Genomic DNA, 23,436 nt, shown 5'->3' with positions numbered 1-23,436 from the left:
ATGTACTGCACTGCACTGCATGACAGAGGAAGGGCAGGAATGTGCTGTATTTAAGGCAAATCTAAAAACAAGCATTTACAATGCAATGGTCTCGGCATTATTAAAGGTAAAGCTATTGGCATTGCTCATGACATTTTTTTTTTAAATCATAGATAAATGGCATTGTCATTTACATTGCCAATAGCTTAATCGTTAAATAAATGGCATTGTCATTTACAATGCCAATAGCTTGATCACTCGCAAATGCATGACCTATTGCATTTACACCCACACAGAGCCACACACACAAAGCCACCCACACACACACATAGAGCCACCTACACAGAGCCACTCACACACAGACAGAGTCACCCACACATAGAGCAACCAATAAAAAAAGCTATCCACACAGAGCCACACAAACAGCCACACACACAGACAGAGCCACACACACACAGGCAAAGCTACACCCACACAGACAGAGCCACACACACACAGACAGAGGCACACACACACACAGACAGAGCCACACACACACACACAGACAGAGGCACACACACAGATGAGCCACACACACAGACAGAGCCACATACACAACCAGAGCCACACACAGACAGATAGAGCCACACAGAGCCACACACACACAGACAGAGCCACACACAGACAGAGCCACACACAGACAGAGACACACACACAGACAGAGCCACACACACAGACAGAGCCACACACACAGGTGCTTTACGCGTTCACAGCCTGCCCTGAGGCGGGACTTCTGCCTTCTGCGGGAAGCCCGCGCCCACAAAGTCACTGGAGGAGAAGGGCAGAAGGCGGAAGTCCCGCCCCGGGGGGGGCCATGAAACGCTGTAGGCACGTAGGAGAAGCAGAGGCCGCCGATGCAAGTGAGGGAAGCCCTGCGTGATGGAGCCTGTAGCCCGGTGAGTGGGGCGGGTGGGGCTTAGTTGTAGGGGGGTTGCGTGTGCCTAGGGGGGTGCGTGTTCCTGGGGGGCGGGGGGTGTGCCTACAGGTGATACCGGCAAGGAACCGCCTCACAAATGAAACGCATCGTTTGAAAGGAAATATTTATTTGCACAATATTTTCTACTGCTACTAGACACCTGCGGGCAAAAATCGTGGTAAATTTTGTAGTGTGTAAGTAAAATGTTGCCATTGCAACTTTAACATCGCAGAAGGCTTTACATCGTATGCTTTTAGAACGCAGGCTACAACTTACAACGCATCCCCGCTGCATGCTGTAGCCTGCGTGCTGTGATGGTAGATTACATAGCCTGTGCGTGATGCGATGACAGATGTTTTACATATTACAACGCATGCTGCGTGACAGAGCAGGGTGAGATGACAGATTACTTAGCCTGCGCGATGACAGATGTTTCGCGTGCTGCGATGACAGATTACATAGCCTGCATGACACCGTGCTGCAGCCTGCGTGCTGAGATGACAGATATTTTAAATATTACAACTCGTACAACGCATGCTGCGTGATAGATGACATATGACATAGCCAGCCATAGAAGATGTTTTAAATATTACAACGCATGCTGCATCCTGCGAGGATACCGTGCTGCGTGCTTTAGCCTGCGTGCTGTGATGACAGATGCTTTAAATATTACAATGCGTGCTGCGTGACAGATGACATTTGACATAGCCAGCCGCGGAAGATGTTTTAAATATTACAAAGCATCCTGCGTCCTGCGATGACACCGTGCTGTAGCCTGCGTGCTGTAGACTGCGTGCTTCAATGACAGATGACAGATGCTTTAAATATTACAATGCGTGACAGATGACGTTTGACAAAGACATATGACATAGCCTGCGGTGATATTACATTAAATGATATTGCGTGCAGTGACAGATGAGTAGCATGGACATGGCAGATACGTGCACGGAAAATGAATGGCATGGACATGACAGATGCATACACTTAAGACAGATGCAAGATGATGTACGTTTGAAATAGTATATTAGCCACGGAAGATGTTTTAAATATTACATTAGACACAGAAGATGTTTTAAATATTACATTAGACATGTGTACGCATTTCTACGCGCGTTTATGCATTTGGATGGTTTTCCTGGCGGTTATGTGAAAGTCCCACTTTGTGGGGCTCATCAAATATCGGTCACATTTTAAGATTCGCATTACTCTTCCATACTGGATGATCCGTACCTTCTAGCGAGTATTTCAGGCTCATGATCCAGAAAGCACCCTCCCCCCTTTCTTTTCTTTTCAAGGGGCGGGGCTCCTTTAACCTTTCCTCTTTGCACAAGGATTTCCCATCCGCTCAAATGTCCGCACTAAGATTGATGACCCCCTCGCACAACCCTGGAGGCAGATGCGGCCAGGCAGGGTGGAACCAGGGGGAGCGGGCCCAGGAGCAGGGAGAATGAACAGGGGGAGGAAGGGCCGTGCAACGGAGAAAGGAGAGCGCGTGGAGAGGGAGAGATACGCGAGGGGGAAGAGGAGAGAAACTATGGGGGAAGGAACAGCATGAGCGAGGCGAAAGGCAGAAGAGATGAGGATGTGGCGCAACGGCCAGAGCTCGCGACTTTGGAGCTGGGGAACAGGCTCGGCGTCTGCACAACATATGTGATTCTGCAAAAATCACTTAATCTCCAAGTGTCTACCAAAAAACAAGAGAGGAGCGCTCCACACGACCAGAATGCCTCGGAGAAACACACGGTCATTTTCGGATTCGGGGGCGTGTTTTTAGGTTTGAGTGACGGATGACGTCACAGGTAGAAAGAAGCTAAAAAACACGCCCCGAATCCGAAAAAGACGGGGCTTAAGGGGAGTGACGCCCCTCTCCTCCAATTGCTGGCCAGCATTTACTAGGTCAGCCAATGGAGAAGAGGGGCGGGTTCAAGCCCCCTTACTAAAAAACATTAATTCTTCAGAGCTCCGCCCCCACTGCTTACAGCAGTGCGACGGAGTCCTCGACCTAAAAAACAGAGAGTACTCCTTTTAAGCCAAAAGGGACAGGGTATGAGAACCAATAAAAAACAAACTTCCCTTTATGTCGACATAATCCATAGAAAGAAAAGATTTTGTATTTGATATTTAGTAATTGAGTGTCCCTATACGTATATACGCATAACAGATAGTTCACAAAAGGTGTACACAAATAGAGTATTGAAATTGCTATACAGATGATTTTTTTATATAGATTACGAGCTTGAATGTTTTTAGATCTGAAATTGAATTGTGTTTTTATTGCACCGTATTTATGACAATCCATACAAAGAAAAGAAAATTCTTTGACATATAGTAATTGATAGTCCCTATAGCTATATACTCACAGCAGATGGTTCTCAAAAGGTATATACAACTAGAGGATTTGTTGTAAGAAATATTCAGTATTGAAATTGCTATACAGATGATTTTTGATACTTGATTAGAAGCTTGAATGCTTTTAGATCTGAAACTGTATTGTTTTTACTGATCTGTACACAGTGTGTAGAATGATATGCGCTTGAATCATTGTAATACATTTTTTTTTAAATATAAATAAGGAGACATTATTGATGGTGTAGCTTATAACTATCGACAAGGAATTTTACTGCATTCTTATTGACTTATTAAGTAATGGTTTTTAACTGTGAGCATATAAGGGAAATTTGTTTTTTATTGGTCTATATTTAAGGCAATACAGAGCATTCCTGTCCTTTGCCCTGCGCAGGAGTATTTTTGGCAGCCCAGCACCAACGCAGACAACCTAGCATCATGGTGCAAGTGTGCCTGTGTTCCATGCAGGAATGTTTTTGTGCAGAAAGGAGCACCTTCCTGCACAAAAACACTCCTGGTAGGCATATTCCTCTCTCGATGTGTGCTGCAGAATGCATCACAGATAGAAAGAGACTCCTTGTTACACCTCCCCTGGGAAGGAGTACCATTTTGGCTCATTCCCAGGTTTACCAGTGTTGGTTCATCTGGGAATGCGTCAAAAACCATGGGAATACTCACACAATGCCCATGGAATGCCTTCCCAGGACTGAGTAATACAATGCAGCGACTTGCACTGCGTTGCCTTACTCCAGATTTTTGAAACCACTCAGAGTCATGCAAAGTGGCTTTGCGTGGCTTCAATAATCTGACTTAGAGGTTTGAGTCATGCATGTACCATGTAGCTTGGTGCAAACGCGATGCAAGCCTTTCATAAATATGCCCCCAAGCACGTACGGTTTAATCCCACACTGTCAGGATATCCTGACTACACCACTGCCATGCAACCAGGTGAGACAAAGCACGTGAAAGAACACTGCCTACAAATCAAACTATAAAATGACTATGACCTCGCAAGTTATTGCTGTACTGTTTTAAATGCACATTGTGCTGGCAGTGGCAAAACCTGCTTGACTTGCCTTGCTCATTTATTGTTTTTTATTGACTGTTATTTAGAGGGAGAGGAACAGGGAACGACTGAGGGAGGGGAATGAAAAATGTACATATCTGTATAGGACTGAGTACAACTGGGTTCATAGGGCTGGGTAAGGCACGGGCGGTGTACGATAAAAGTACATAGGGCACTTAGTTATGCTTTGGACATCGCTCCCAAGCTGCAGAACGCTCATCTATTTATACCCGAGGCTGTGTCTGGCCTCAGGGTCTGTGGGACTTCAGCCATAGTGGATGTTCTCAGAAAGACTAGAACCCTACACTCCTCCCACACTTATTTGCCTTCTCCCATTGAGCTCTGCATGAGTCATTTCTTTAGCTCAGCAACATCGGCATAGTTGGCAAAGTCTCTCAGCTTGGTGTTATGTTGGGGATTAGGTCCATTAGATTCTCATAGTGATTCTCTTTCTTCATTTCAATGCCATTCTTGGGTGTATTTTCCTGCCATGACTTCTATTCCTCTCATCGCAGTGATCATGGTTCCTTTGCAGTTGACTACAGTCTACATGCCTTCTTCACAGGATATCCAGTATTTCCAACCAAGATACTGGTTTTAGGAGCATTCTGTCACCTCTCAGAATCCCACTGTCCTTAGTCGTAGGACCATTGTCAATCGATTATTATTTTGGACCCTCCTTCACTGGCTGCCTTCTGACCCTAGTCTCTTCTGTTACCACTTTTCCGCAGTTGGTACACATCTCTGACCATCCTCTCAAATATCAGCAAGGCTGGAGTGCACTGTGTGATCCACAGAGGAGTGTTGCGATACGCCCTCAAGAAGTTGTGAAGGGCCCACTCGGGCTCCACCCTTTGGTCTACACTGATTCTAAGCACTTTGGTCATTGTCTGCATGAACCTCTCCACATCTCTGTTCACAGGAAGCCATTGAGGGGTTATTTGCTGATGCATCAATCAATCATCAATCAATCAGGAGTTTGTTAAAGCGCAACTACTCACTCGTAAGGGTCTCAAGGCGCTAGGGGTGGGGGGGTGGGGGGTGCAGGTTCCATTCCATCAAGGAGGGGGTCTGTCGAAGAGCCAGGTTTTGAGGTTTCTTGCGAAGATGGGGAGCGATGTTGTCTGTCTGAGGTGGAGCGGAAGGGCATTCCATGCTTTGGCCGCGAGGAAGGAGAAGGAGTGGCCTCCCGATCTGGTCTTTCTGGTGCATGGGACCACAGCGTAGGAAAGCTGGGCTGATCGTAGGGTCATTTGGGGTGCGTGGAATTTGAGTCGGCTGTTCATATATGCTGGTCCGGTGCCGTGGAGGGCCTTGTGTGCGTGGGTGAGCATCTTAAAGGTGATTCTCGCCTCGACGGGGAGCCAGTGGAGTGTGCGCAGGTTCTGGGAGATGTGGCAGTGTTTTGGCAGGTTGAGGACCAGTCTTGCGGCGGCGTTCTGGATGTTCTGTAGCTTGCGGATGAGGTTTTTGTTTATTCCGGCGTAGAGTGCGTTGCCGTAGTCGAGTCTGCTGGTGACCAGGGCATGAGTGACTGTCTTTCGGTGTTCGAGGGGGATCCATTTGAAGGTCTTACAAAGGAGGCGGAGGGTGTGGAAGCAGGAAGATGAGACAGAGTTGATCTGGCGGTCCATTTTGAGCTCGGAGTCCAGGATGATTCACAGGTTGCGTGCGTGGTCTGTGGGGATTGGCAGGTTTCCGAGGGCGGTGGGCCACCAGGTGTCGCTCCAGGCGTCGGGGTTTGGGCCCATGATGAGTACTTCTGTTTTGTTGGTGTTTAGTTGAAGGCAGCTGTTTTTCATCCATTTGGCGACGGCTTCCATGCCTTCTCGAGAGTTCCGTCTTGCGTGTTGGGCTCGTTGGATAGGGAGAGGATGAGCTGGGTGTCGTCTGCATATGACACGATGTTGAGTCCGTAGGTTCTGAGGATGGGGGCAAGTGGAGCCATGTAGACGTTTAAGAGCGTCGGGCTGAGGGAGGAGCCCTGGGGGACTCCGCAGGTGATCGGTGTGGGGTCCGAGAGGAAAGGGGGGAGTCTGACCCGCTGCGTCCTGCTGGAGAGGAAGGAGCAGATCTAGTCGAGGGCCTTGTCCTGGATTCCTGCATCGTAGAGTCTGCGTATGAGGGTGCGGTGGGAGACTGTGTCGAACGCCGCTGATAGGTCGAGGAGGATGAGGGCTACTGTTTCTCCTTTGTCCAGTAAGGTGCGGATGTCGTCTGTTGCGGCGAGGAGGGCGTTTTCCGTACTGTGGTTTTTTTCTGAAGCCGGATTGGGAGGAGTCGAGGATGTTGTGTTCTTCAATGAATGTGGTGAGTTGGCTGTTGATGGCTTTCTCGATGACTTTCGCTGGGAACGGGAGCAGGGAGATGGGTCTGTAGTTTTTGAGGTCGGTGGGGTCCGCTGAGGGTTTCTTTAGGAGGGGGTTGACCTCGGCGTGTTTCCAGTCGTCGGGGAACGAGGCGGTGGCCAGGGAGCAGTTGATGGTTTGGCGGAGCATGGGTCCGATGGTGTTGGCGGCTCTGTTGAAGATGTGGTGGGGGCAGGGGTCCGTGGGGGCCCCTGAGTGGATTGACTTCATTGTCTTCAGTGTGTCTTCGGTGGTGCCTTCATGCTTTTGAGATAAGCTTGGAATTTGTATCCTTGAAAAGAGGGTATGAAGTCGGGCATCACAGTCATCAGGAGGCTGAAAACTGCAAAACAAATCATCATGAGTTTCACATGGTCTCTATCTCCTTTACTACATCATAGTCTTTAGATGGAACCTAGGCCAGAAGTGATGACTGTGCCTCCTCAGCAAGGAGTTGACAACAGAGATGTTAGCGTTAAAGGGGCTACCACCACTACTACTACTATGGCCCACTCTTCATCTGTCCCGATGGATCAAATGCAACAGCTCTTTGAGACTATTCTTGGGGCAATCAGGGACTGCAAGTCCTCGCAAGCCCAGAAGCTCTCTTTATTGCACCAAAGTTTAAATAAAATGGAAACCATGATACAACAATTACCTGAGAGATTTAAGGACCGGGAGCAACGGGTATCTGATATTGAAGACCGTTCTCCTCTATGTGACTTTGATATTGTTTCTCTCCAGAAGAAGTTACAGGCTTCCCAGATTAAGATGGATGAGATGGAAAACTATGCTAGACGTTCAAATTTACGTTTCACTGGGATTCCAGAAGACAGTGAACGTATTGACGGCCAGTCTAATCCGGTGGCCTACATTGAATCAATAATCAGAGATCATGTGCTTGAGAAGGCGCCCGCAGATCTTACTGTAATGGGGGCCCACAGAGTTCCCTTACAGAAAATTCCTGGGGCTAAGGATCCTAGGACAATGATTGTTAACTTTTCGGACTATCGCATTAGAGAGGCAGTGTTAACCAAGGCGATCAAAAAAAAGAGAGATTGTTCTACCCAACGGGGGCCGAGTACGAGTGTTCTCTGATATGTCGGCAGTAGCAGCACAAAGACGGAAAGATTTTGTTGGGATGTTGAGTCAATTTATGAGTGCAGGAGCACAGGCCTCTCTTACCCATCAGTCCACATTGAGAGTTCTAGTGAAAGGAAGGTTCCACCGGTGCCCTACTCTAGAAGAGGCCCAAGACTTACTACAAAAGATTGCTCAAGCAAATGTAAAATAAAAGACTCAAGTAGAGATTTCTTGTCCATAACAATTGGTGCATTAGAACTGTAGGCTCTTTCTTTGTTCTTTTTTTCTTCTTTTTTGCACTTAGGCACTTTAGGAACCCTCTGTCACTTTGCACTTTACTCTCCTTGGGGGATAGATGTGCTGGATTGAGCCATTGCCTTCCTGTTTGTTGCTGCTACAGGCACTATTCTCTAAATGGTTTGTGAATATTATTACAATTGGAATGCACTTTGTATGTTCCACTTTATTTGTTTATTGTGTTTAAGGGCTGAAAAGTTACATTTTTTGCCCTAACAAACGTTACCCTTTCAGTACTATGGCTACAGCTGTAATTTTCATTGTTACACCATTGCATATTGCACTTTACTTTTCTCATTTTTTTGCAATGCATTTAAAGGCTGAAAATTTGCTTTTTTTGCACTAACGGACTCTGCACGTTGCACTTTTAGCAGTATGCTTACAGTTGAAATCTTCCTTATTGCACTATCGCTCCATTGCACATTGCACTTTACTTTTCCCGTTTTTTGTGAGGGGGAGAGTATTTTTTGTCAATTATTCACAAAAAGCTTTGTGGCTAATTTCATACTTTTTTTCTTTTTTTGTCAACGTTTAAAGTACTGGAGAGAAGATGCATTAACTTCCAGTACTGTTTCCTCCTCAAGGTTAAAATGTGCACTATTGCACTTTTCTTGTTGCTCTCCCTCTATGAAGTACCTTTTTTATGAGTCCTGGACTATTGGAATTTTTAAGTGCTTTCGTACTTTTGCATTGTGTTTATGACTAAAAGCCTGTACTTTTGCACTATGGCACCATTGCACTTTATTTTCCCCTTTAGGTGGGAGGAATGATACTACTTCTATTAATTGGGGTAAAGTGTTAGGGCAGCCCCCCACCCCCCATCCTTTTTCTGTTCAGGGTAGGATGGTTAGGCTGGTTAGGTATCGCAATTGGATTTAAAGCTCAAACTTTATTCCAGTTTAAGAAATCCTAGAAATTCTAGATATCCTAGATACTAGGCCTACTTTATTTCTAATTCTATCTTATCTCGCATATCGCTTTTTTGTTTTTCTTCAGGGGGGGAGATGCATCAGGCACAAGTGATACCATGAGTTCATACTAGAGGTACTGTGCTTGTTGATGGGAGTATGTAACAGTGGGGGGAATAGACTGCTGCACTAGGGCCTTTTTAAGGCAGAATTAGCTACTGCACAAGTACAGCCTTCTTGAAGCACTTTATATTATAAATACCCCAGAGCTTAATTATCTAAATGGTTTCGCTCATAGGAGTGAAGGGGGGAGGGACGTGCTCCTGGGTGTCAAGTCTTGGCACCTTTTGGTTGGAGGGAGGCTGTGGGTGTGAGGAAAGGGCTACCTCACTCCACAGACAGTCTGGGGTGGGCAGGGGTGGAGGGGGGGGGGGGGTGGAGGGGATGCAGCTTTAAAAAAATGAGCGGATAGGTAGCGGATAAACTTGGGATAAGGGGCTGATTGACAACAGGGTGAAATTCGGAGGCCAAGCTGAAATTGGCAGTGTCTCTGTCATCAAGGGGTTATATGCGGTTTTATTAAAAGAGATGGTACAACTGGGAAATAGACAGATATGAGAATATAGCTGACTTTTTTACAAGTGTTATAATTTGATTTAAGAATGACACAACTGCTGAAGATAATTTCATGTAACAGGAACGTTTTTTTGAACGCTCAAAAAAGAGGAGCAATGTTAAAATGGCTAGAATATTTCTCCCCTCAGGTGATTTTTTGCAGGAGACACATCTTAAACTAGATTAGGAGGTGGGTAATAATCCAAAAAACACACATCACCATAGTACTCCCTTACACTGAAAGAAACTACTTTGTGTGTGTATGTGTTCCTTGTAAAAGTAACTCACAGTGAAGTTAGCCAATGGCTGAAGTAGGCTGATACATTGCCCCTAAATACATGCTGGAGTGGGTAGAAAGAAAAGCAAAATTACACCAACCACAGGCTAATGGATAAAGTCTGGCTGACATCCCTAGATGTAACTATTTTACACACATAACTTTAGCAAAATCAAATAGTCTTGGACAAACCAGATCTAAAAAAGTCAATCAGTCTTGGCTGCAAGCTCTTGCCTTTAAGAAAGAAAGACATAATTAAAAAGAAAAGGGAAGAAAGAGAGAAGAAATTAAAAGATTAAAGAGAAACGAGAAGAAAAGAAAGAGAATTAAAGAGAGCAGGGAAGAGAGCAAAAGAGGGAAAGAAGGAAAGGGTTAGAGAGAGAAGGAAAGAGTTAAAGAGAAAAGGAAAGAGTTTAAGAGAGAAGGAAAGAGTTTAAGAGAGAAAGAAAACGAGAAGAGAAAGAAAGAAAAAGAAAGAAAGAAAGAAAAAGAAAGAAGGAATGAAAGAAAGAAAGAAAGAAGGGAAGAAGAAGGAAAGAAAGAAAAAAAGTAACAATAGGATAACTTAATACAGAACTGTTTCAAATGGACACAATCTGATCTGGTTTGCTGTGGAATAGCAGCAGTCAGAGAAGTAAAACACTTAAAAAGAAATTTACAACAGCATTACTAGAAGATAGGATTTGATAAAGATGGAATGTGCATCAGAAGCCTCTTGCTATCACATCAGGCTTTAAAGACAAAGGCAACACTGAAGTAGGTATAAAGTAAAAAACGAAAACACTGGCACTGAAGGTAACTAGCTTGTGTTGCATGCACTCATTGTGGGAGAGAAAAAAGCTCTCACTCAAAATGAAGGTAAGCATTGGCTTAAATACGCTGACCCACTGCCCCATGCTATATGCTGTAGTGTGTGAAAGCAAAATGTGAATGACACAGCAACAGACCAATGGATGAAGAAAGGTGACTGAAAGCCAGAATATGTATACACATTTTAGTGACATCAAAAGGTCTTGGCTAACACCAGACCTAAAGATGGGTGATAGTAAATTAAAATTGCATTAGTACATTTATGCTGTGTATTTGTTACCATCTCCAGATATGGTTGTAAACCATCCTTAATTAGTAAGACTGAATGGGAGGCATGACTCGACTTGTGCTGCTACTTATTAAATCGATCCTCCTCCAAACTGTGTAGGAATAGTGTTTTAAGGTCCCTTTTGCTGATCTCATTTAACCTCACTGGCTTGTCATGAGGGTCCGGTCTGCCCATTCGGTTGCAATGCATCAAAATAATTATCAACCAGGGAATCTACCAGGTTCCATGGTCAAACCGTCTTCAACAATGTATCTATTAAGTAGGGCTTCTGGCTGAGTCCAGTCCCTATGCCACCGAAGGAGAGGGCAGAACCAAATTAAATCTTCCAAATGGCTGATGCCTAATTCCATGAGCCAGGCATAGGTCGAGCAGCCAGAGGGAACTACCAGCAATATTCTTTGGTAGTTTTCAGAAAAATGTGAATTAATTGAATTTAAATAACCTCAGACTTAGCCTGGATAATTATGGCCATTTCTTTTATGGGTTTCATCCCTAGGTCAGCTGCGAATCTAAACAATGCATTAATGGCTTTGTCAACTGATGTTTCCTAGCCATCATTAACAGCTTCCATGTATTCCATGTTCCCCGTAAAACAAACTGAACCCCCTAGGAAGGTAAAGGAACACACCTAGGTTGGACATCATTGATTGTGAAGGGATGATTTTGATCTGAGCGGGCCCACAGTTCATAATAAATATTTTACTAAATTTATTAAGGTCGTGCTCTTCTATACAGCAAATGAAGCGGTGCAACAATAACTGTAGACCATTGTGTGTGCACACTATTAATAGCGCATCATCAGCATATGGGAGGGCTGAGACATGTCCTATCTAGGGCAGCATGCCATTGCACCTGTCCGTCAGGACCTTCTCTAAATTGTTAATATATAATGTGAAGAGAAAATGTTCATGCACAAGGCCTTGGCAGACACCACTAATAATATCAAAGACCTTAGAACTTTCCACATTAACCCCATATATGACCTTGAACCTGTATAAATGTGTCTGAGGAGGATAACAAGTGGTAATTCTTGCCCCCCCCCCCATCTCCTTCATCAAGCAGCAACGTTTTGCATGATTTTGCAATATCACAAATCCTCTTATAAACTGCCCCATTTTTGGTCACAGTATATTTATTGATCAAAAGTCCAAGGTTTGAAATGTGGTCAACCCTGCCTATTCCCTGCAGACCCCATGTTTCATGCAGTGCTTAATTTGTAAAAAAAAAAAAAGAAGTGCAGGTGCTGAACATTTTGACATGGAGGCCACAGCTCACTTCTTCCTCCTGTGAGCCCCACTTTCAACACTCCCTGCCTGTCTCTATCTTCTAACCTTGATCTGTTGTCTGTCCCCTAAGTCTTTGCTCTAAGAGTCTATCCTCTCACCTCTCAAATTGTTTTCTATCATCTTTGTCACACCTGGTGTGTTACCTTATTCCCTGTATTTCTGATTTTCCCTCTATTCATCCTAGCCCTGCCCTTTTTCCTCTTCACTTTTATCCATGCTCTGCTCTTTCTCTCCTCGATCTTGGCTCTTTACTATCACTCTTCTAGCAGTGATTAGCTGTGTCTCCGTTTTATCATTTGTCTGCTTTTTTTCCTCTGTCCTACATTCTTTCATTCTATCTTCTCTCTTCTTAACGCTCTCGTCTTCACATCATGGCTGCTTTCTCTTTGTATTTGATTTGCTCTCCTTTTCTTCTACTTAGCTCTGTCTTATCTCACTCCTGCTCTCTATCTCATCTATAACACTGCTGCTGCCTGTGACCCCTGTCGTCAGGCTGTACATGTCTCTGCTATTTTGAACTCTGCGTTTTCCTCTTGTCATTCCTAAAGAAGTGGAAGATGGCATGTTTTACTTTCTTACCTACACCGAGTGCAAAAACAAAATGTACACCAAATGAAAAAGCTTTTTTGCATATATTAATCAGTGCAGTATGATTGGGTTTATTGCGGAACAGATGGCTGCTCAAGCACAGCAGGTGATGTCATTGCTAGTGCTGCCTGTAATTAGTAGGTCCAAGGATGGCGATGGCATCGGCTGCTCAGCTTTCTGTGATCCTGCCTGCTACAGCACAGGCATTGTCCCCAGCTGAAATGCTGCCAATGCCGGTAAGTTTGGCTGTGGTACCTACTGGACTGATGCACGCTCAGCAATTACCATGCTGGGATGCAGCGCACAGATTCTACAGGGGACGCCACGGCGCACAAAAGTTGTGTTGGGCCACAGCCGCATCGAGCACGTTGAGGATAGCAACAATGCAGGGCTGCAGGATATGATACTCTGGATACGCAGCCCAAAGTCCACACTTACTTTAATTTATTCTTCTTCAAGAACTCTCACTCCCAAGTTCCAAATGCGCTCTCGCTGCTTCCTTGCCTCAACTCCTTCATAAGCCAGCCCCAGCTACAATTATCCAATGGGAGGCTTTGGCTCAGGCAGTGCAGCAGACTAGGGGAATAGAATGAAAGCCATAGTTTGTCGATGACTTCTTGGATTTGTGATCGGCGTGATGACATCATCACTAACGTGGTGATACACAATCATGCCTGCCTGGACAGGCGTATGCTGGCCTTTCTATGAACATTTACCAGCCAGTCACCCTGCTATGTATGTTATTCTTTTTATTTTAAATTTGAACAATTAATATTGAGACCACCACCTGCAGGGTCAGAAATTGTAGCCCCGGCCCTGCGAAAGAAGTGCTGGTGCTGAGCACCTGAAAGCACCCGCTCAAATTAAGCACTGGTTGCATGTCTCAAAATACAGTGTGTTCCTCAGCCCCACCATCCAATGTCAGGGCTTGAAAAAGATTTATTCAGAACAAGCTATTTTTAGGGACTACTCACCCTTAATGGCAAGCTGAAAATCCTCTAATTTCAGTCACATAACAAAAAGTAAATGTGACAAGATAACAAGATTTAAAGGCATCTTTATTCCTCACAAAGCGAAAGAGCAATAAAAAGGCCTTTAAATATTGTAATCTTGTCACATTTGCTGACTTCAGAGACAGAGGACAAAAGTCAGTTTGTTTTCAGTAAATTTATTTTTCCTTATGTGACAGAAGTTAGAGGATTTTTTAAAGTAAATTGTTTGACAAATGAACCGTACACAGCATGTGAAATGAAAGACTGGAAGATTCAGGCTTTTTTCTAACACAAAACTGAAATAGCTAAGTGAATTTAAAATATATTCCACTAATTCTGTGGTGAAAAGAATATTTGTATAGGCTCAAAACAAATGTAAACACATTACTTGGTGATGTGCACATTTTAAATATTTTTGCTGAAACTCAATTTCCAAACATTGTTTAAGTGCTATTATCAGAAAAACTACATGTTAGTGGGACGGTTTTGTGGCCATTTCAATTAAAAATATGAAAAGTGACTTTTGAGATGAGAATTATTACTGCTCATGCCCAGATGACAATGCTATTAGTGATTTGAGGGGCATATTTACCAGTAAGTGGCAGAGTGCAGCTTTAGCCTCCTTGGCTAAACAACACTTATGAAACGCAGGGCTGCTCTGTATTTATAAGGATATGGTGCAGCCCTGCGTTTCCCCCTGCACTGGTGCTAATTTTGCTGCCTAGCGCCAACACTGACACCCTTGCACCATAGTGCAGGGGAAGATTGTTTATGTGCAGAAAGGTGTCCCTTCCTGCACTTAACCCCTTCCGTGCGGCCGCGATTTTCCCCGTGTGCGGCCGCCGGCAGAACACGGGCGGGCCATGACGAACCCCAGCCGTCATCAGCACACGAGCACCGTAGTGCATGACGGCTGGGGTTCGTCACCAGCATGGAAGGGGTTAAACAATCTATAATGGCGCTTTGTAACTTGTGTGTGCTGCTTAATTCAGCACACTTCTTTTTTTATGATTGTTTATGTGTAGGAAGGGACACCTTCCTGAACATAAACAATCAATGTTTTTTTTGCTGTTTCCATGTGTGCTGCACAACGCAGCAAGCATGGAACAGCTAAAACTAGGAGAAATTAAAATTAAACATTTCTCCTTGTTGCACCAGGGTAAGACCAGGGTTCACCTGGTCTTAATTTTGGCGCTGCCCGATATTTACGACACCCTTGTAAATATGGGCCAGTGGAAAAAATCAATGGGTGTTCCGGTGGAACACCCACCGCAACACCCATTGCCTGCCCCTTTTGTGCTAAGTATACCATGAATGGGTGGCTTATTTACAAGGTGGCATTAAGCCACGTTAAGTAGCCAAACCTTGCTTTGTAAATAAAGCGAAGTCCCCATCGCCACCACAATGTCAGAAAAAGTGACATTGTGGTGGTGATAGGGGTTTTTAAAAATGCTCCTAAGAGGAAAGCCAGGGATCATGTGTACCCTGTATGGGGGCTCGATTCTTATTGTACATGGAGCAAACATTAAGTCGAGTAAATAAATAATTTTTTGTACAACAGAAATAGTGAACTTGCATATTTGGAGGTGCTCTCTTATGTGATAATAAAGAAAAAGGCAGCTCGATAAGACCCAATATTTGCCTTGGATCACACAAGTTGAGACCAGTTCAAGGGTCAAGTACATTATAATTAGGTTAAGTAAATTATTAAAGTTACTATACCTGCAGGTCTCGTAACATTTTTATCATTTTTTGAGCCCTGAATGTAGATCGTAATATCCTCTCTGTCACCTTCCCCAGAGAGTCCAGTAAATAAATTGGGAAATTACATTTCCTCGGGATTTCCCTTTTCAGAAAATCAGGACAATAAGGAAATGTGACCAGGTGTCCAATTTTCCAGCCTTAAATACTAAACATAGCACATAAGTAAGAAGGAGGCCCTTAAATCTATATACTCCTTAAAGAGGTCAGTGGGTACTCCATCAAAGCTTGGAGCGTTCCAGCTCCGGCTGTTGTTAATGGCTGAGATAACTTCATTTAACGTAAAAACCACTGGGCTGTCAGGCGGCATACTATGCTACGTCCAGATTTATAAAGCTTACATGTTTTTAAGCCACACCCTTAATTACATTAGCCATGCCCTTTTGAAAGACCCCCACCCCAGTTTTTTCATCCCACTTAAAGTCCTGCTGTCAGGTCAGTATGCAGGCAGTTTTTTTGGCTAGTTGTTGATCTGCTTTATGGTCAGGTGTGCTAGTTTTTACTTTTGATTTTTATGATATTAAAGTAAACATTGCCTGCAGCAAACTCAAATCAGTGCAGTCTTCCATGCCTGCCAAAAACATATACAGCAGGTCTTTACAAATTTAAAACTGTCCTAGTTTGCAAACATGGGACACTTTTCTAGCTAACTAACTCACTTTTGGGGGCCCCTTTTATTTTGGTACTGATTATCTGCCCCAGTCTGATGTTGCATGTTAGGCAGGGCCACAGGAATTATGTGATTGTGGGGCTGCGGCAATTTCTGCATGATTATGCATTTGATGCATTTGCCGCATAATCCATCACCTACTGCATAATCTACAAATTTTAACAACAAAATTGCTTTCTATCTCACACTGTTCAAAAGTTACTAAAAATGCAGCGACACGTCTTGCTGCATATGGGAGGCTCCATGTAAGGCTGGAATAGTCAACTGTCTGTTTCCCCACTGCTAAATTTGGGTGTTAAATTGGTACTAATGGGGTGCAACCAGTGCCCAAACTGTGTTACCAAGTTTTAAAAAAAATGAGGTAATACTATTTCAAAATGTGCCAGATTATGCTGCATATTTTGCCTTTTCTTGCCACATAATTTACTCATCCTGCCATATAATTTAGCCATCTCCTGCCGCATAATTCCAGTGGTCCTGATGTTAGGGTAATCCATGGCAGTGATTTTGTCCCTGTTTATATTTCCCATTCTTTACTTAACCCTTTCGATGCTCATGACGGAACGGTTCCGTCATGAACATCGGTTGAACTGTGCTCATGACGGAACCGTTCCGTCATGACCACGCACGTTTCCATTAGGGCTCAGCACCCGGCGGTAAATCGTACCGCACGGATGTGGTTAATCTTGCATTCCCCAAGAGTTGTAGCTATTTCCAGCATGTGTGTTTCTGTATTTCATTTCACAGCACATTACTCTTGGATGATGCACCCTTTGTACTGAGTCGCCTCCAGGTGTTTATAACAGGTTACAGATTAGCACTTTGGAGTTGAGGCTCCTGGCAGTACAACTTTCACACTGTGTGGGTCAAAAAGGTGTTCAGATTACATGATCATTCAAAAAATGGCTTCTCTGCAGAGCACAAAGAGCAATGGTCCTGCATCCCAGTTGTGATTCTATGCAAACGTGGTTGAAGGTGCTACTTATTGGTCAAAACAACAAGGTGAAAGTAAAATCATTTATTGCAGTTACTCATTTAGCTTAAACAGCTAACAACCACTGACGAAACCCAGTCGCAGCTGGCATGACCCGCGGGTATGGGGGCGGGAATCACGTGGAGGAGGCGGGGGTTTTAATTTAAAAAAAGGGAGGCGGGGGTTTAATAAAAAATCAACTTTTCTTAGCCGGCCCGATCCGGTCCCGCGTAGTCTCTGCTTAGGGGCCTCACATGTTCCTATTCTGCCCAGGGCCCCACATACCCTAGGACCGGCACTGGTAGCAATGACTGGAGTTACCGACAGCCAGCACTGATGATACATTGGGAGATCCCAGGCTGGTTATGCACAGAGTGTGAGGCCGAACTAGGGCAAAAGGAAAATCAAGATATTTTCTGGTGTTTTGCTTCAATGTAGGGCGGCTTTCCTGCTGCAGAGAAATGTTACTCGGTAAGCCATGCAATGAAATAAATATATATATATATATAGCTTTGGCGCACTTTTTCTATTCCATGCATGGCCTGTTTTTCCTCTCAGTATTCAGGTAGTCCAGTTCCCTTCATTATAAATTCAGGACTACAAGTACCAGGATGCTAAGTAAAAAAAAAACTCGCCTGTGTAAGGCTGTAAGCTAGCCATTAATTGTTTCGGAAAGCTTGAGACAAAGGCTTTTGGCTGTGTTTCCAATTATTTCTGATTATTCGCCTAGCCAAAACGCCTACGGATACCATAATCTGTTATTATGCCCGTGTCGTGCAATCTTTAGAAAGTTACATTTACGTAAATGCGCTGGGTGCATATGCGACCAGGCAGTCCAAAGTATGGTCACGGCTGTACGTGATTCAGCAGTGAAAGGACGAGTAACTTTATGTGCAGTGACAGAGAAACGCCAAATAAAAGCGTGCATTCCTCATCTGAACTCGCTGAGGAGACGGGAGGGGGCGCTGGCATCCGACTGCCGATACGAGCGAGACGGCGGCGGCGGCCACGCCTGCGAGCTTTCACGGAAACGCCGAGTGAAATTTTAAAGTCTGTTCCCGATTATTCTGTGCTGGGAACTCGGCAATGTGCCGCGACTGCCCCCCAAACCCTGCGGTGGGCTCCTGGCTTATGTACTTACAGAGACATCTGGTTCGTTCGGCTAAAAAGAGTTTCTTTTCTGGGTCGCTGCCCTCCTCCTCTGGTGCGACGTCTGTTCTCTCCTGCGCTGCTGTCGCTTCCTGGTTTGAGAACTAAGAATGAAAGTAAAACTCGTCAACTCTGCTCACTAGGGTAACCAACTGCCAAGAAGGCTAATTATGGACAGTGATGGTAAAGAATTAAGGACAAAGGGTCCAGATTCAGGAAACAGACGGGTGCAGGAGTACAAGCCAAAATAGGGTTCTGTTCTTAAATTTGTATTACAATTTGGAGTGTTGAGCAAACATTTACAAATAGCTGAACAGATTTAAAGGTGAAAAACTAGTAAACATATATACTCCAAGCAGAATTTGACAGCCGACATAAAAGGCACATTTCACAATTCGTTCATGAATTAGTTCCAGAAGCATCGCTCCCAGCCAAACATAGTCTTAAAGTTCAAAGGCAGAAGCACAACTAGAGAGTGTGAAAAAGAGAAATGAGAAAGGAGAGAGGGCTATGTGCTGCTCTTTTTAGCAGAGCAAAATAACTGCGAGAAGTAGGTCTCTAGAAGTAAAGCAAGATAGTACTGTGGTTGACGTTACGGTCTCTGGATTCTTCCGCTTCCAATGGTAATCTTCTCTATTTTTTCTTTTCCCCTAGGCGCAGGCTTCCATGGTACATCGTCCCCAGTTGGTTCAGAAAAAGGAAAGGGAGAGTAAAGTAAGTATAGATCTGGTGAATTTCATATGTGAGGGATAGAGGCCATCACCACACCCATAGGTGTTGGGATTTAAACTGTCTTCTAGTGTGAATTGTAAATCCTCATCCACCCCCCACCCCCTCTTTGCGAGTCCTAGTCTGTTGTAGTGTTGCTGGCAGTGGGGTGTACCACTGCAGCACACGCCCCCTCCCACTGTTTCTCTTAGTTTGTCCCCTCCAGCGTAGAGGGACTTTGGTTCAGCCCAACGTATGCGTTGGACACGCAAAGCTGTGAATAAAAGGCCCAGGGCTCTGGGCGTGGTCAGGTTACGTGCCCGCCACTAACAGCACACGTGTGTCCTGCAGCCTCTGATTACTAGGCCTACACCAGAACACTACACTGGCGACGAGGTGGTTGAGTATCCGGCCCACTGCGTGCCCTACCGCCACCGCCCACACTGTTCCTGGCTGCCCATCACCGTTCCAGCCTACACGTGGCGTGCTGCCCAGCGCCCCCCTGAGCCGCCGACAGCCCGCGGTGGCTCACCTCGACATTGCCACTAGCCTGCCTGCTGCTGCCGTCTGTGCCGCTCACCGGTGCTCCAGAGTGCCTTCGCCCTGCCTCCCGGGCCGTCCAGGGACCTCCGCTGCTGCGTGGCCTGGAGCGCCACTGTCAGGTACCCCAGGGTGTCTGCCCGCTGCTCCCCACGGCCTCCGGCCCCAAGCCACGTCTCTGTCCCCGGCCCCGGTCAGCTCCACGGCGGTCCCGCGCATGCGCTGTGTGCGCCCCGCACCACGTTTCTGGCGCGCTACGCGGTCTCCCTGCTATTCCTCACGCATCGCGTGTGTCATCGGATTCTGCCAAACATCACGCTTCTCGCGGATGAGGCCTACGAGCCCTCCGCTGTACCGGCGAGCCCTCCACAGTGCCTGTTCCACGTCTGCTGCCTGCTGGAGCCTACTTCAACTGTCTAGAGCCCCCCTGTCGACCACCCCTGCTGTGTTTCAGCCATCATGGCCAACGTGCCGCCCCTGGAACCGTTCGCTGTCACTGGGACCCCCCCTTCTCAAGCTGCCCGGTGAAGGAATGGGTGGAGCGTCTCGAAAATTACTTCATCGCGGCGGACATTGCCGTGGCGCGACGTCGCGCAATGCTGTTACACCTAGGAGGTGAAGCCATCCACGACATCACCCGCCTCACACGTATAACACCCTACGGGACGCCATCACAAGGTACTTTGAACCATTCGCCAGTGCGGATTACGAATGCTTTCTACTCCGCCAAGCACGCCAACTCCCAGAGGAGTCCGTAGACGTGTTCTACGCTCGGCTCAAGAAGTTAGCCAGCACGTGCACTCTCCCGGATGCTGAAGATGAAATTCGCGCCCAATTCATACAGGGGTGCGCCTCCCTAAAATTGCGGGAGAGGGTGCTAGAAACGGACGCCATGTCTATGCGCGACATCCTAGCCCTAGGGCGGTCTTAGGAACTTTCCAAAGCCCGTGCTGCCCACATGGAGCCGAAACTAGCGGTCACGGTCAAGACGGAACCTGTGTGCGCCATCAAGTCGCAGCCTACAGACAACCGGACGAGGCCTCCCCGAAAAGGGCGGCCGAAGCAGGCCCAATCCGCCCACGATCAAGCATGCATGTGGTGCGGAGGCGCCACTCCCCATAAAGGCGCCTGCCCAGCCCAAGGCAAGATCTGCAGCGCTTGCGGCAAGGCCAATCACTTCGCGAGCGTTTGTCTGTCGTCGCAAAGGAAGAAGCAGAGTGGCCCACCCAGGAGGGTGCGGCAGATAGCACCACTACCGAACACGTCAAACAGAAGCGACATGGACGACGATGAAGAAGACGCCGCATCCGTCCACGTGGTGCGCATGCTCAATACTCTAGCAGCCACATCTTCGACCGAACCAATGTGCACCGTCCAAGTGCATGGCCAAGCAGTCAGAGCTCTCATCGACACAGGCGCGACGATAAACCTCATGGTCGCCAGCGTGTACCAGAGCCTAGAGAATGCTCCCACACTTCACCCCACAAGAGTTCAGGTTTTCGCCTACGGAACCCGGCGCCCGCTGCGCCTGTGCGGGGTGTTCCGGACTGCTGTGTCCCACGACTCAACGCAGCTGCAGACAAAAATCTACGTATCTCAAGAAGGATCGGGGTTCCTTCTTGGTTGCAGAACAGCACGAGAGCTCGGGCTCATACACTTTGCCCTAACAGTACAAGCCCATGGTTTGGATCATCTGGTTTCGGAACACTCCTCGCTGTTCGAGGGCATCGGATGCTTAAGAGGCACCCCCCGTCCGACTCCATATTGACCAGTCAGTGGCCCCAGTAGCCCTCCGGCACACACGGATCGCTTTTCACCTCCGGCCCAAAGTTGAAGCCGAGTTGAGGATGCTTGAACAAGCCGGCATCATTGAACGAGTGACCGGACCCACACCATGGGTATCCCCCATTGTAGTTGCCAGAAAGCCAAAGCAACCCGAGGCAGTAAGAATCTGTGTGGATATGCGCCTCCCCAACCTAGCAATCAAGAGAGAACGTCACCTGACGCCGCCCATTGACGACATCATCGGGGAGCTCGCAGGTTCCAAGTGGTTTTCCAAGATGGACCTGAGGTCGGGGTATCATCAGATTCCTCTTCACCTAGACTCACACCCAATCACGACCTTCTCCACCCACGCAGGCCTATGGAGATACACCAGACTCAACTTCGGCATATCAAGTGCAGCCGAAGTATTTCAAAACATCATTCACAATGTCCTACAAGGCCTCGACGGAGTGCTCAATGTGAGCGATGATATTCTGGTACACGCCCGACCTTGGAAGAACACATCAGATGCCTCCAAGCGGTATTCAACCGGCTAAAGGAGAGAGGGCTGACCCTCCACAAGGACAAATGTGCATTTCGACGCAAAGACATCAGCTTCTTTGGATACAAGTTCTCTGATCAAGGAGTAGGCCCAGACCCGGAGAAGGTCAAAGACATCCACAATGCGCCAGCCCCCACATCTGTAACGGCCGTCCGCAGTTTCCTGGGTATGGTGACATACTGCGGGCGCTTCATAAAGGATCTGTCGGACCTGACAGGGCCCCTCCGCGACCTCACCAAGTCAACTACCGCCTGGACGTGGGGCCCGGAACAACAAGAGTCATTTACAAAGACCAAAGCAGCCCTGTCGGCTGACACAACCCTGGCCTATTTCAACCCGCAACACGAATCACAACTGCTAGTCGATGCCAGCCCCACAGGCCTCGGGGCCGTTCTGTCACAACGACAAGCGTGTGGAGAGTGGGCCCAAGTGGCATACGCCAGCCGCACCCTGACACCTACCGAACAACGTTATTCGCAAATTGAAAGAGAGGCCATCGCCATTCTATGGGGGTGCCGCCATTTCCATATTTACCTCTATGGACATCCTTTCTCAGTGATCACCGATCATAAACCCCTCATACCGCTCTTCCAAGGCTCGTCTTCTCGCCCACCCCAGAGAATCGAAAAATGGGTGCTGCAGTTGCAGGAGTTCCAGTTTACGGTGGAATACCGACCCGGCACACGAAACCCCGCGGACTACCTATCGAGGCACGCCCGTCCAGTCACCGATGCTGAGGCAGCCGAGGCAGCAGCCACAGAAGAATACGTCCGGCTAATCGTCGAACGGTCAAGACCACGGCCGATGTCCCTGGATGAAGTGGCGAGAGCCACCAAAGATGACGACTGTCTCCAAATTGCAATCTGCGCCATAGAATCTGGCGACTGGAAAGCGCTGCAAAGCCCAGCGTCTTTTCGCACTCCAGACGCCCAGGCTATCCTGAGAGCCCTGTATCAAGTCAGACACGAGCTATCCATCTCAGCCAAAGGATGCCTCCTGAGAGGCCCTCGCCTTGTGTTGCCCAACAGCCTTGCCCAACAAGCTGCCTTGTTGGCACACGGGTCACACCAGGGGATTGTCAAGTCTAAAAACAGACTCCGAAGCAAATTGTGGTTCCCAGGACTCGACAAAGCCGTTGAGGAAGTGATCCAAAGATGTCCAGTGTGCCTAGCAACGAGCCTACCAAACCCCCCAGCACCCATAATCACCGAAGAAGGGCCAACGTCCCCTTGGGTGCGAGTGAGCGCAGACTTCGGCAGCCTCCCCGGAGGCAAGTACATGCTCGTCGTGATAGATGACTTCTCTCGCTACCCCGAAGTGGAGATCGTAACATCGACAGCGGCGTCTGAAGTGATCCCAAAATTCGAAAAAATCTTCGCCACCCATGGGCTCATGGATGAAGTCCGCACTGACAATGGACCCCCGTTCAATGGCAGCGAGTTTACGGAATACCTGCAGGGCCATGGCATC

The 23,436-nt window shown here is 46.8% G+C and overlaps 1 protein-coding gene across 2 annotated transcripts in view; it reads right to left on the bottom strand.

The window, feature by feature from the left end:
• LOC147710516 (ectonucleoside triphosphate diphosphohydrolase 8-like) overlaps positions 1-18,568 on the bottom strand; it is a 615,095-nt gene extending 596,527 nt beyond the window's left edge. For both annotated transcript variants that reach the window (XR_015295864.1, XM_086921187.1), the window contains exon 1: positions 18,385-18,568. The gene's annotated coding sequence lies outside the window, so the exon portion shown is untranslated. The remainder of the gene's footprint in view (positions 1-18,384) is intronic.
• Positions 18,569-23,436: the final 4,868 nt, after the last annotated feature.

This window comes from Lissotriton vulgaris, chromosome 5 (assembly GCF_964263255.1).
Source record: "Lissotriton vulgaris chromosome 5, aLisVul1.2, whole genome shotgun sequence".
NCBI lineage: Eukaryota > Metazoa > Chordata > Amphibia > Caudata > Salamandridae > Lissotriton > Lissotriton vulgaris.
This window is presented reverse-complemented; position numbering and strand designations above follow the sequence as displayed.